Below are 12,443 nucleotides of genomic sequence, written 5' to 3'. Positions count from 1 at the left end.
TAAGGTTAATTAAGTAATTTTGATTTTTAATGTAACCGCTTTGACTTAATGATTTTTTGACCGAATCTTTTTTATTATTTTGTTTCAGTCATGGAGATATTATTATTTACGGTAGTTATCAAATTAATATTAATGAGGTTGACAAAATTTGTACTAGTATTTTTGGTGGTAGTTACATACATTTTCATGATTTTCTTATTTAATTTTTTATTAGTTCAAATTTTTTATTTTTTTAATCATAAATTCGAGCGTATGTAAGACCATTGTTTTTAATTGGTTGTAGTTTAATGTTATGATTTATTTTATCACATAATATTTTTTTCCAATAATTAATTAAAATTAAAACTTTTTATTCTACACGTTCGTAATTTTTTTAAACTTGTTCGAAATGTTTTTTATGAAATATTTTAACATTTCAACAAGTAAAGTTCGAAAATTTAATTTAGATAATCGTAACTTTTGTACACTTTGTTCGAAATATTTTTCATAAAATAATTTTACAATTCTCAATCAGATATCAATTATATTATTCATTCTAATATAATTTATTTCAAATGACATTCATTACAAAAACGATTTACTTCGCTATTTTTGTATATTTATTCAAAAGGTTTCATATTAATTATTTTACTTTATATTAGTAACAAAGATTTTATTTAGATGTTCGGAATTTTTATGTAGTCTAAGATTGTATTTGAATATTGTTTAAAACGTACCAAAATAAGAATTATATTTTTGTGAATATGGATACTAATTTGATGAATAACGTAACTGTTACTCAATACTCATAAATTATGAATAAGAAAAATATTAGTTGAATAAAGTAACATTATTCATGAATATATCATTTTCGAATAAAAATCATATTTATTTGAATAAGGATAAGAGTTTGCTGAATAATTTATATGATACTCATAAATTGTGAGTAAGGAAACTATTTTGTTGAATAAAGTAGCATTTTTCATGAATAACCGTATCTGAATTTTGTTCAAGATTTATCGAATAAAAATCATATTTATCTGAATAAGGATAATAGTTTGCTGAATAATTTATATGATACTCATAAATTGTGAATAAGAAAACTATTTTGTTGAATAAAGTAGCATTTTTCATTAATAATTGTATCTGAATTTTGTTCAAGATTTATCGAATAAAAATCATATTTATGTGAATAAGGAATAAAGTTTGCTGAATAATTTATATGATACTCATAAATTTATATGTCCATTCAACAGAGTTTGTATTTCATATTTTGTAACATATTTAGTAGTATATTTTTCACTTTATTCTCAAACATTAAAAGTTTATTCAGTTTATAAATATCATATGTTAATACAGATGCATTCAGTAAGATTAATATTATAAAATGAAATAATATCTTGATAATAATATATATATATATATATTTTTTTGGTGCAAAATGATTTATAATAAATTTTGCAAATACAATTATATATTATACTGAATAAATATATAAATTTAACAAATAAACTACAATATATACTGAATAACACATAAGCTAATTGTATTATTCACTAAAATTATAGTGAATAATATTGAAAATTCATCAAATACCACTGTGTTATTAATTGAATAAGTAAAACAAGAAACTGAATAAATTAACTAATACAATGAATACAGTATAGCTATGTATATTATAGTGAACATGTCACTATAAGATGCCGAATAAAAATACAAATTTTCTGAATAAAAAATAAATATTATACAAATCCAATACTTCATATTAACATAACACAATTCATCCCCTCTTCGGTAGGAGCAAATTCCATATGAATACACAATAACAGAAAATGCAGAATGAAGATCCTCTGCAAACAAATGAATTACAGAAAAATGATAAATCCTTGAACATTGAAAGAAAAATACTAGAACCAACGAAGTTAGAAACAAATAGAAGGAGAAATTCAAACTAAGAAAATGGCAAACCATGCACAAATCTACGAACGATTTCCATAGAATCAACTAATTACTGTAGCAGATCTTGGTGTCGGGTTTCTGCTCTGTCCAATCGAAAAAATAGTTCGAATAGCGGCTAAAAAACGTTGAAGAACAAACTGAGTCAACTAATTACTGTACCAGATCCACGCCGCCAACAAGCTGGCGTTGCGCCATGGCTGCGTCGGATTTTTTGAGATGTGCGAGCAGACCCCGACCTCCTTCACCTGCAAGGCCGAAGACGCCTCCCTCCGCGCCGACTGTGGCCATGGTCCTCTTCTACGACTCAGGCGTCAAGTTCTCGCCGTCCACCGAAGAAGAAATAGAATGATAGATTAGAGAGAGAGAGAAAGAGTCGGCAATGGGGGAGTGAAAGTGGGTGAATGAGGAGTTTTTTTAGGTATACCATTTTTCAACTATTGCCAATTTACTTGAATACCCTTAATTGGAAATAAAATGTAATTCGGATTTTGATAAATACATTTAAGATTTAGATATTGATTTTGTTTAAACCGTCTGATTGAGGGGATTTAATGGTGTAGATTAATTCTTTATTCTCTACACTTAAGGGATTCTCCATGGATCCCTCCCCTATATATATATATATATATATATATATATATAGGGGGTCGCTCCAATGAGACCCCCTAATTTTAATGAGATCTAGGGCACGATCTGGTGCGTTTATTTTATCAATCATAAGGCTGACATTGTATCTGGAGGGTGATTTTTTTTCGCAGGGTTCGAATCCTGGAGGGAGCAGAATATTTTAAATTTTGTTATTCATCAGTATATACTGCATTGTTCATCAGTATATACGGCCCTGTTCATCAGTATATATGTCTTATTCATTACGAATTTTTTAAATTTTATTTTTCATCAGTATATACATCTTGTTCATTAGATATGCGTTTTGTTCATTAGTATTATATGTCTTATTCATTGTACTCATGTTACACGAAAAATAGGGGGTCTTACTGGAGCGCGCCCCTATATATATATATATATATATATATATATATATATATATATATATATATATGGTGCGGTTATTCAATAAACCACCCTTATTTTAAGAATTACGAACCAGTAAAAATGCATGAATTTTATGTATAACTCGCATGAATAAACTGTATAAAGGTATGAATATCGAAAAAATAATTTTTTGCTACCTTTGGGATTCGAACTCATGACCATGAATATATCCAACAAGGTGATGAATCAACTGTAGATCTTGATGATCTAAGGGCTGAAAATGGTTCTTAATTTATATTTTAATAAGCGTTCTTATTTTAGCCTTCCCTTATATATATATATATATATATATATATATATATATATATATATATATGTATATATAGGGGAGAGTTCAATGGAGACCACTCCCTTAGATAAAGAATAAAGACCAAATCATGTGCGTTGATCTTGCTTAATCTAAGGGTGATAATTTAACCCTTAATTATGATTTTATTTCATTTATTTTATATAATAAAGCTTAGGTTTGTCATTTGTATTTTCTTTCTCTCTCTCTTCCAACTCACGGTATATCTCTCTCTTTTCCATTACTCACGCTCTCTCTTTTTTTCCCAAACTCACGCTCTCTTTCTCTCCCACATAGCCGCCGCCTCCCTTTTCCAGATCTGACATCGCCGTCGCCGCTTCTGCTCCGCCGCCATCCCCTTCATTCTCCCTTCCACCGCCTCCCTCCCCTATCGCCTCCATCTCCTCTTCCTCCTGTTGCTACGCCGGCATCGCAGGCGGAGGGATTCTCGAGGTTGTGCTGTCCCGGCGTCGTCACGGTGAAGTCGATGAAGACGACGATGGTAGAACGCTCGTGGTGGCGACCGCCGCGCCGCGCCGGATTTGCAGATCTGCATATCGTCAATGAAGTGTTCGTAGAAAATATCAATGAACATACTGATGTTCGTTAATATGTTCATAGAAAACCAATGAATATACTGATGTTCGTCGATATGTTCGTAGAAAAACCAATGAACATACTGATATTCGTCGATATGTTCGTAGAAAAACCAATGAACATACTGATGTTCGTTGAAATGTTCGTAGGAAAACAATGAACATACTAATGTTCATCTATTATGTTCATTGACGGATACGCGTGACCTATATTTACACATTACCAACGGCAATTGCCGTCGCTAATTAGCGACGGCGCAATCGCCGTCGGTAATTGTGTTAAATTAAAGTTTTATTGTAAATTTAAAAATCACCGGCGGCGTCGCCGTCGGTAATTACCGGCGGCGATTTTGCCGTAATTTCGAAAGTGCGGGTCGCCTGAAATGCCGCCGCCGTGCCGCCGGTAATTTTCGTCGCTATTTACGCGTTTTTTTGTAGTGTCATAATTGTCATATTCTAATAATTATTAATTTGTAACAATATTTACAAGACCTATATATTTATAAAAGAATTTTCTAAAAAATATTATTTTATTAAGGGTTAAGTACTAAATTTTTTTTCTATTGATGGTGTCCCTATCGCGTACAGGTAGGGATGTCAATTCAGCCCGAAATCCGTGGGCCGACCCGAATAACCCGATAAAATTAGAGGGTTAGGGTTGAAAAATTGCAACCCGAAAAAACCTCCAGCCCGATTAGCCCGCACCCGACTAACCCGGAACCCGATAGGGCTAGCCCGAAAACCCGGTGGGCTGGCCCGATGGGCTGACAGAATTGTGACTGATGCATCCAGTTACAACTTCTGCTATGTTTAGATCTATGGTATTTGCTTAAATATATATATGTAGCCTCATTAAAAAAATTAAATTAATTAGTTAGAATATATGTGTGTGTGTGTGTGCAATCTCATTAAAAAAAGTGAAATTAATTACGGATTTTTTTGTAGAATTTGATTATTAGTATCTCATTAGTTAGAAATTAATTATTATTATATCATTTTAAAGTGATACCAATTTTTTTTTTTTTTTTCTGTCAATGAGATGTGCATAACAAATCCACCAATTATTCAGTAATAATCCAGATTGATTCTAGTGCATTGATACATGTTAAATTTTACTGTCTCATTTTAATATAATTTTGTTTATGTAATCTTGAATATCTTATATTTTTGCATTTCATGCTTTGCTATATAATTTGTATATTTAATATCTATGTATATTTTATACATTATACATTATACATTATACATTAGATCATTAGGAATAATAAAATACAAATGATAATTTTATTTTTACGCCTTTAACCTTATTAGCCCGATGGGCTAGCCCGAAACCCGAAAGTTTAGGGTTAGGGATGAAGATTTACAACCCGAAAAAATCTCCAACCCGATTAGCCCGCACCCGACTAACCCGGAACCCGATAGGGCTAGCCCGAAAACCCGGTGGGCTGGCCCGATTGACATCCCTACGTACATGACCCTATAGTCAGGGTTAGAGCTGTTTACTACTCTCTCCGTCACACTGTATATGAGACCTTTTTTTTGGACACGAAAATTAAGAAAAGTGTATTTTGTTTGTAGATGAAAAAGTGAAAATGTGTTTAAAGGGTAAAATCTTTACCAAAAAATGAAAGAGTCACACTTACAGTGGGACGCCTTAAATAGAAAGAGTCTCAGATATAGTGGGACGGAGGGAGTACCTCAACGTGGTAAAATCGCACCAAATACCCCCCCCCCCCCCCGCGCTACTTAACGAACGTTAACACCGTTAGAATTTTTTTTTAGTTATGGTGGGCCCCAACTCTCTCTCTCTCTCTCTCTCTCTCTCAATTCCAACTAGATCTCTACCCTTCCTCGCCGGAATCGAGCCCAAACTCAACTGGTGGTTCACTTTTTCCGGGCAACCAGCAGGTGCCCAGGACCGGAATCCAGCGAGCACTATTGTGCCTCCGGCAGGCGCTATGGTGGCCAGCGAGCTCAAGCGCTCTGTCTGTAAATGGCAGTCGCCCAGGTGTAGTTTTTTTCGGCGTCGACGGTTGGGGATGCTCGGGCATCCTTTACCAGCACTACCGTCGTCGTGCAAAGGAACAGCAGCAGGTCACAGGTGGCGCATTGAATCGCGGTGGCGACGGGGATGTTTCAGCCGGCGTCGGACTATGAAGTGGCGTGCGGCAGCGCCGCGCTAGGGAGAGAAACCCTAGACAGCGCAAGTTTCAACCAAACCCTAGTACTCCAGATACGGGTGAGAGAGAAGGCGGACCGGGTCAGAAGAGGGGGGAATGTGCTGGGTTTGGAGCTGGAGGAGAAGAGGGCGGTCCGGCAGAGGAAGGATGGAGATCTGGCCGGAATTGAGAGAGAGAGAAAGAGTTCGGACCCACCATAATTAAAAATTAAAAAAAGTAATTTTTTCTAACGGTGTTAACGTCCGTTAAGTAGCGCGAGTGAGGGGGGTATTTGGTGCAATTTTGTCGATAGTAAACAGCTCTAACCCTAACTATAGGGTCCTGTACGCGATAGGGACACCATCGATAGGGAAGAATTTGATACTTAACCCTTTTATTAATTTATTAAAATTAATAATTTTTGGAATTCACCCAAGTTGGGCCATAAGTAATCCACTCAATGTACTCTCACGGTATATAAGTACTTATTTTTTATCATTTAAACTCAAAGTTAGGGTGAATAATATTTTTAATTTCATAAAAATTACTCTTATTTCTTATTTTAAGATGTGCTCTCACGGTACAGAGAATGCTAAATATTTAGAGAAAAGAGAAATCGTGAAACAAAAACGAAGAGATCTATAATTTTGATGAACAAATCAATGTACCGCATGAACAACAATTTACCTCAGGTTCGAATCCTGCTGGTGGCGAGTTTTTCTCTATTTTTACTAAATACGTATGTTCATTACTTATGTTGATCTGTTCGTAAAATATATAGATTTGTTCGTGATGAATAAAAAGATAATTCTCTGTTGAACTCAACCCTATATATATATATATATATATATATATATATATATATTAGCCCTTCTCTATATAGGGGTGGGCTACCGTAAAAGCACATCTTAAAATAAGAAATAAGAGCAATTTTTAATGTATGAATTTTATGTAGAACACGTATCAATTTGCTGTATAAATGTATGAATTGTAAAAAATAAATATTTGCTACCTTTGGGATTCGAACTCAGGACCATAAATTCATCAAACGAGATTACGAATCAACCGTAGATCTTGATCTAAGGGCTGAAAATGATTCTTATTTTATATCTTAAGAAATGCTCTTATTTTAGCACTTATATATATATTCTATGGAAACATAAAGTTAGATGGAGAAAGGAGACGCAATCTGGTTCGTTAGATCAATCTTGATCAAGGACTGAGATTAGAAGTTAATATAATTAATATAATAATTTCTGACAATAAAATTGGTAAGATTATAGTATCCCTAAAATTACTCACTTCCCTTTTTCCTCTCTCCCTCTATCTCTCTCTTTATCTTTTCTTCTCCCTCTTTGCCGTCTCTCTCTCTATCTCTTCTTCTCCCTCTGTAAATTCTGCCTCCATAAAATTAAAATACGTACATACATAAGTTCAATTATAGAAAACTAAAAGTTCATTGGACCATATCTACAAGTTCAATAAAATTAAATATACGTTCAAGATTTTATAAAACAGCCTCCGATGGATCGACAAACTCAACCATCATTGGAACCTGAAAGTTCAATAAAATTAATTCCATCATTGGAATCTGAAAGTGCATAAAACTATATCTTCAAGATTACTATGACTACAAGTTCATAAAACTATATCTACAGGTTCAAGAAGAGAGAGAGAGAGAGAGAGAGAGAGAGAGAGATGAGGGAGAGAGAATGGGAAGTGAGTAATAGGGATATTATGCATCTTACCAATTTTAATTATATTAACTTCTAATCTCAATCCTTGATGAAGATTGATCTAACGAACCAGATTGCGTCTCCTTTCTCTATATAGGGGACTGTTTCTATTGAATCTAACCATATATATATATATATAGGGGAGGGCTACCGTGAGAGCACATCTTAAAATAAGAAATAAGAGAAATTTTTAATGTATGAATTTTATGTAGAACATGTATGAATTCGTTGTATAAAGGTATGAATTATGAAAAATAAATTTTTGCTACCTTTGAGATTCGAACTCAGGACCATAAATTCATCCAACAGGATTACGAATCAACCGTAGATCTTGATGATCTAAGGGCTTAAAATGATTCTTATTTTATATATTAAGAAATGCTTTTATTTTAGCCCTCCCCTATATATATATATATATATATATATAGGGGAGGATCTATGGAGAATAACCTTCTAAGAAAGAATAGAGAATGATTATAAGCCTTTAGATCTAAACAATCCGATGGTGTAGATAAATTCGAAAAAAAACAAAAAAAAAACCGAATACCGCGTGGACCATAGAATTTGACAGATTCAGAATGCTGAAGGACCTTTTGGGGAAATTTACCACGAAGGTAAATCGGGTAGTTCCGAAATTCACTCCATCTTCTCGCCGTTTCAACTATTCTCGAATAGGGTTTTCGAAATTCACTCTTCCATCTTCCATCTTCCATCTTTCCTGCAGATTCGAAGATTTGAAGGCGACATTTGGAATATTTTTTAGTTTTCGAGAAGAGTCACCAGCGATTAGAAGATTTGAAGACGACATCGGGAGAGGTATGTTCGAAACTTTTAGAAAAAGAAAAATCCACTGTCAACCCGGCAACGATGTCGCCATCGCCGGCGCGCCGCCGTCGGCAGAGCCTGAGGAAGCTTCAGCCCTTGTGCTCCTAGATTCTCAAAAATTAAAGGCCAAGGTACCACCCCTCAACAATCGAGAACGAAATTTTCTCTCCAATTGGGGATCCTTGGGAAAGATCTGGTTTTGATTCAATTTTTTTTTTCTTTTCAATTGGGGGCAATTCAAGATTCAATTTTTTTTGCTTTTCAATCTAGGAAAGAGGTTTGCCCTCAACAATCGAGAAAGTTGTGCCATGGCTGAGAAGGTTGTGGTGGCTGTTAAGGCAGCTAAAGAGATTCCTAAGACTGCTCTGGTTTGGGCTCTGACTCATGTTGTTCAGCCTGGGGATTGCATCACTCTTCTTGTGGTCTTATATTCACATAGTTCTGGTAATAATTTCTTATATGTGTTTGATTTCTTATGGACTCTTGAATTCTAGCAGTTCATTATGTTTTTTCTTTATTGGTCTCAGTTCATGTCTAAGCTGCAGTGATGTGTACGCTTTAATCTTTGGGTTTATTGTTTACATGGAGGGCATTTTGCTTCCTTGAGATTCATTACTCTTACCATAAGGCTTGAAGAATTTGTGTTGGAATGAAGCAAAAGATCTTGATTTTGGATTGCCTATTTTTTCATCTGAGTTTTTGTTCTTTGAAAAAATGTATAGTATTTTATTCATTGAAAAATATTACTTTATTCAAAACAATATTTTCTTTATTCATAGTTTATGAGTAGTAGATACATTATTCAACAAATTATTGTCTTTATTCAAACAAATATAATTTTTATTTGGTACAACTTGAACAATATACCAATCGGATGATTGATGAATAACAAGGAACATGTTGAACAATATTCTTGAATACTTAATGAATATGTTTTGTTAATTTAATGAATAATTATATGAAATTGATGAATAACAAAAAACATGCTAAAAAAATTGACAAATAAATATGAAAATTTAACTAACAAATACGTGAACGGCCATATTCATTACGCATTATAATTCAAAATATTTATTCGATTCATAATTGTAAAATATTTAACATGAAACATTTTGAACAAGCATATAAAAATTCTGAACATCTAATAAAATTATTCGAATTTTTCTTGCTTACAAAAAATATTTCGAATAAGCTTAAAAAAATTACGAACATCATTATAAAATATTTGAATTTTTATTGCTATCATAAAATATTTAACGTGGAAATTTCGAACAACATTAACAAAATTACAAACATCTAAATAAAATAAATTATATGGATTATAAATTGCAAACATAATACATGTCAAACATTTACTATATGAAACAATTCGAATAATTTCACAACATAAACCATGAATATAATTAACTAAACGAAAACAAAAATAATTATAATAAATAGTATAAGACATTTACTATATGAAAGAATTAGAACAAATTCACAACATAAACCATGAAAGCAAAAATACTTAATGAATACTTAATGAATATGTTTTGTTAATTTAAGGAATAATTATATGAAATTGATGAATAACAAAAAACATGCTAAAAAAATTGACAAATAAATATGAAAATTTAACTAACAAATACTTGAACGGCCATATTCATTACGCATTATAATTCAAAATAATATTATTGATATCTGATTCATAATTGTAAAATATTTAACATGAAACATTTTGAACAAGCATATAAAAATTCTGAACATCTAATAAAATTATTCGAATTTTTCTTGCTTACAAAAAAATTTCGAATTAGCTTAAAAAAATTACGAACATCTTTATAAAATATTTGAATTTTTATTGCTATCATAAAATATTTAACGTGGAACTTTTCGAACAACATTAACAAAATCACAAACATCTAAATAAAATAAATTATATGGATTATAAATTGCAAACATAATACATATCAAACATTTACTATATGAAACAATTCGAATAATTTCACAACATAAACCATGACACTACAAAAAAAGCGCTGATTACCGACGGCGATTTGCCGTCGGTAAAAAAAGACGGCCGCCGGTAAATAGTGTTACCGGCGGCGATAACGGCGGCAAGCTCCCGCCGCTAAAAGGTTCGTCGGCAACGACAATAACGGCGGCGCACATCCGCCGTCGGCAGTTAACGGCGGCGATGCCGTCGGAATTGTCGCCGTTAAACGGCGGAGCCTAGCCGGAGAATTAGCGGCGGCAGACACCGCCGCTAGTTACCGAGGGCGAGTTTGCCGTCGGTAGAGAGCCACCGGAGTCCGGCAGCCCCTACCGGAGAACTAGCGGCGGCGATTACCGCCGCTAACTAGCGGCGGCAACACGCCGTCGGTAACAAGCCGCGGTGGTCGGCTGGTGGAAGCAGCAGGCAGCAGCAGCAGGGGCGAAGCGGCGGGGGGGTGGGGGATCTGTTCTGCGCAGAAGTGAAAAAAGGAGGTTACGCGTGCCCTAATATTGGCCATTACCGACGGCAATTGCCGCCGCTAGCTAGCGACGGCATAAACGCCGTCGGTAATTGTGTTAATTTAATGTTTTATTATATATTCGAAACTTACCGGCGGCGTCGCCGTCGCTAGTTAACGGCGGCGAGTTTGCCGTCGGTAACTGGACGGTAATTTCGAAAGCTCGGGTCGCCTGGAATGCCGCCGCCGTGCCGCCGTTAATTACCGACGGCGATTTTGCCGTCGGTAATTTTCGCCGGTAAATACGCGTTTTTTTGTAGTGTGAATATAATTAACTAAACGAAAACAAAAATAATTATAATAAATATAAGACATTTACTATATGAAAGAATTAGAACAAATTCACAACATAAACCATGAAAATCAATAACTAAACGAAAAAAATAATTATAATACATATTAAACATTTACTATATGAAACCACTCGAAAATTTTCATAACATAAACCACGAATATCATTTACTGAACGAAAAAAAAATTATTATAATACATATTAAACAATAATAAAAAACCGAAACTGAAACATAAAATAGCAAAACAAATTTAAGAAATAAACAATTAAAAATGAATCATGCATATCTACCCAATGATATAAAGATTCGGTCAACCTTAAATAAAACACAGACGGTTACATTGAAAAACAAAATTACTAAGATAACCTTAAAGCTAAAATTCGAACATAGCTATTAGGATAAATAAGGATCGTGAGATTATATAGATCTAAGGGCTTATATTAATTCTCCATTCTCAAAATACTTACCATTCTCTATGGATCTTCTCCCTATATATATATATATATATATATAGGCCAAGGTTCAATGAAGAAGGCCTAAATGTAAGAAAAAAGAGAGAAGTAATCTCATCCGTTGATCTTATTTTGATCTAACGGACATGATTTATTCACGCTATATATTTGATGAACTTTACTGTAAATTCTTATGAACTCGCGGTTGATCTGGGGTTCAATTCTTGGCTCTAGTATATTTTTTAACAAATTAAATAGATTTGTGGGTTCGTCAGTTATATTGAAAAGTTCAAAGAATTTATTGAAAAATTCATTAATCTCATTTACAGCTTCTCCCTAGAATTGAACCCTATATATATATATATATATATATATATATATATATATATGATAATTAAATATTCTATTTGGTACAAAAGTAATGACTTTTATAAATTAAAAGTTGAAAATTATTATACAAATTTGTGTTCTAGCATCTCATAATGCAAATCATAATCATAATTATAATAAATCATTATTAATAATATATAATTTTAATATAACAATCTCTGAATTATATATAACATACATATTTTAATACATTCTATCATATATGATCTAGATATTCTAATAA

General features: G+C 33.2%; 1 long non-coding RNA gene across 1 annotated transcript; it reads right to left on the bottom strand.

The window, feature by feature from the left end:
• Positions 1–1,699: 1,699 nt before the first annotated feature.
• On the bottom strand, positions 1,700–2,528 carry LOC130999261 (uncharacterized). The gene is made up of 2 exons (XR_009093459.1): positions 1,948–2,528; positions 1,700–1,829 (listed from the first exon to the last, which is right to left on the bottom strand). It is a non-coding gene; the product is annotated as an uncharacterized LOC130999261 (long non-coding RNA).
• Between the last annotated feature and the right edge of the window lie 9,915 nt (positions 2,529–12,443).

The sequence above is a fragment of the Salvia miltiorrhiza genome, chromosome 8, assembly GCF_028751815.1.
Source record: "Salvia miltiorrhiza cultivar Shanhuang (shh) chromosome 8, IMPLAD_Smil_shh, whole genome shotgun sequence".
NCBI lineage: Eukaryota > Viridiplantae > Streptophyta > Magnoliopsida > Lamiales > Lamiaceae > Salvia > Salvia miltiorrhiza.
The sequence above is the reverse complement of the archived record's forward strand: the minus strand, read 5'-3'. Positions and strand labels throughout refer to the sequence as shown.